Below are 3,427 nucleotides of genomic sequence, written 5' to 3'. Positions count from 1 at the left end.
ACGACGAGCTGGGAAAAAAATTGCCCAGCTCGGCGAACAAGCGAACCAATCGTGCCCCAAGCTCAAGGTGTCAAAAGACATCGTCGCTAATGATCCGAGTATGGTGCCCGGTTATAGCAATCTTGGAGATTACCTGCCCGACGATGTACATTATGAAATCATGGAGGTGGACGAACACAAATACCATTACGGGAAGCCTCTCGTCAAAGATGAAAGATCTCTAAGCACGATGATGCGAAGACTACATGATTGGTACATGAAAACCAGCAGAGAGTCTGATGGGATGGATTCTTTGACGCTGAGAGTTAAATCGGAGCATGACCTCGTTGGAATTGATCTGCTGAGTGTTCCATTTGAGGATTTCTTCCAGTTTTACAATCAAAAGGCCCTCGATAAAACAACGATCACTTGATACTATCTATAAGTAGTACTACTTCTGTCATTGTCTCTCTATATAGGTCAGCTCTTTCATTGCATGTATTTATACTTATCCTCACTATATTATGCAGATTGAAGATCGCCGAATTGAAGAAAAGACAAATCGGTGATATTGGGTTCATTAACACAAATCTCATAGATGCATATACGGTTGAAAAACATCCCAAAGAAGCCGAGGCCAACTTGCTACAATCGTTGGTATTAAATCAAAACAAAGATATAATACTCTTTCCTTACAACTTCAAGTGAGTGTTACTGTCTTGTGCATATTCGGTTTCCCTTATTAGTCCAGGTTATGGTAATGTAATTAATGACTTATGCATGCATGTGCAGCTTCCACTATATTCTCCTAGAGATTAAGCTTGAGCAGGGAGTAGTAACCGTCTTAGACTCGAGACGAAAAGATCCCCAGGACTATGCGAACATGACTCAAATGCTTGAGAAGTAAGTTAAATCGATCATTATCCACCATATCAGCAACTTTGTTCATTTCCTGATATCAAGTAATTGTTTTCTTTGTCTGGCAGGGTTTGGAGAAAATTCACCTCAAAAGCTCCGGGACTGCCGAAGAAGCTGCAATTTAATCACCCGAAAGTAAGTACTATAGTAGCATGTTCCGAGCATCTCCTAGTGATTCAAGCGCTAGTTTCATCAATACCATTTAGCATGCTTGCTTATCAGTTTGATTGACCTCTATTTCTTGTAAAGTGGTTGTGGCAGGAACCCGGGAATAATTACTGTGGATACTACGTTTGCGAGTCCATCCGCTACACGACCTGTGAGCGGGGCTACACTGAAGAACAATATGAAGTGCGTAAGCAATAATATTCACAATTTTATTTTATTACCATCATTTGTGTTGAGTTTCATTTATTCATATATATATATGTATTGACCCCCTTCTTCAAATTAGATGTTTCGGAAGCAGGATGAACTCCTAGCAGAAGATCGTATGCGAGGAATTCAAGAGGAATTGGCGGCATTCTTCCTTGACCACGTGATCGCTGAAAACGGAGAATACTATGTGGACCCTGTGTTCCTACAATTTAATTAGGAGATTGTATTGTAAGACATAATTATTGTATATATGTAGCCGGTAGTGTCGGATAGATATACGAGAACTTGTTGTTCGACCAATATCTCGGAGAAGGAGAGGTGGTCGATATCACTTCTCTCTGTATGCATATGTTCATGACGATCTTCTGTTTCCTTCATTTGATTACTAGCTAGCGTGTCTACTCCTCTCCATATGTATATAGTACGTAGCGTCGACCAAGCACGGAGATAAGAGAGGACACTTCTCTCTATTAATTAGCTAGCTAACACAATATATGAAACACCTAAATTAACCCCCCAAAACCCCTAAACCACCCCCTTTCAAAAAAAAGCTCAGCTCCTGCCAGGTGCTGATGCGTGGATGCCTATTGGTCCCGGTTGGTGACACCAACCGGGACAAAAGGCCCTGCCTATTGGTCCCGGTTGGTGGCACCAACCGGGACCAAAGGCCCTCCTACCTGGGCTCCCCGCACCGGCCACGTGGACGGCCTTTAGTCCCGGTTCGTGTAAGAACCGGGACTAAAGGTCTAGGGCATTAGTAACGACCCTTTAGTCCCGGTTCCAGAACCGGGACTAAAGGCCCTTATGAACCGGGGTAAAAGCCCCTTTTCCTACTAGTGGAGAACCAAAGCTCATGATAGGAAGATGATGTAGGGCAAAGCCCTAGGTGGTCCAATCTTTCACAAATTGGCTGGGTCAAGAGGAACAACCAATAACACAAAGGGAGAAAGCACTCAAAGACAAGGTGCAATTACAAATGTTCTATTTAAGAAAATCCACACAAGTACCACAAGATCCATAAAAAACAAGGGGAATAAGTACTAGGGTAAGTTCTTCCCACATCCACTAAGGGAGATGACGTCCTGGTAGGGTAGTCTTCTCCAAATCCACAAGGGGAAGAGGAGCTCTTGATGGTAGTCTTCTCCAAATTCACATGGGGAAGAGGATATCTTGAATCCAATGGGATCTTCTCCAATGGAGGTCTTTGATCTCCAAGGGAGAGGTAGATGAGCAAAGCCCTTTTGAGTTTCGTCTAATATACTTTTCTAACCCTAGAGAGGGGCAGGGGAAGGCTATTTATTGTCCAAGATGAGATAGGGGTGGAAGAGAGGGACACATGACCACTTGGGTCGGGCTGCATGCAGGCAGGGGTTCAGGCGTCCGGGTAGCAATCTGGACGTCCGGACTCAGGCCGGACTACCGGGCAGCTAGCCGAACTTCTGGGCACTGTGGCAGGGTTGTGGCTGGTCGGGTCATCAAAGAAGTTGCTCCTTGCTCCTCCTCGGCCATGATCTGGCCTTGTTCCTTGGCTTCTCCATGGTTGCTTCCTTGTACCTGTGTATGCACAGGGTCTCTGCTTGAGGTAGCAGTCATGTCTCGTATGAATGTAAAGGTAGTTCAAAGAGGAGCGAGTTAACCTCATTTTCGATGACGCGTGCACGTGCTCCGTCATAGATCCACTTGGCACTTGGGGTGTTGCTGTAGAGTCCATGGGGATGTTTGTGGGGTGCTCCGCACCATTTTTCATGCGGTCAATTTTAATAGGGTTCATTTTGGAGGCGGTCAAAAGGCAACGACTCTCCTCTCCTTCAACCTTGGTCGGCACCATGGGATCCCCTCACCTCTATCTGCCGCTGCGGCAGCCAAAGGACAAGGAAACACTGGATATGAGTCTTCGGGCCTATGGTAAAGGTAGGAATAGTTGTATGGTTTTTCTCCAATCGGTGATGGCGAGATGATGGCGACGTCGTCAGTTTGGAATAAATTCTCCACACTTCGTCCTCGTTTCGGTGGTGCTTTGTACAATTGGGAGGCGTGTGGAGAAAGTGGTCCTCACGGAGGCGGCGCTTCATTGTCGAGATGGTCTTCTGGAATCTGATCCACCTTGAATTCGTCCGGCGGGATGGAATCGAGGAAGCTCCAGTTGTCTCCC

Source organism: Aegilops tauschii, chromosome 7, assembly GCF_002575655.3.
Source record: "Aegilops tauschii subsp. strangulata cultivar AL8/78 chromosome 7, Aet v6.0, whole genome shotgun sequence".
Classification (NCBI taxonomy): domain Eukaryota; kingdom Viridiplantae; phylum Streptophyta; class Magnoliopsida; order Poales; family Poaceae; genus Aegilops; species Aegilops tauschii.
Note: the sequence above shows the minus strand (reverse complement) of the source record.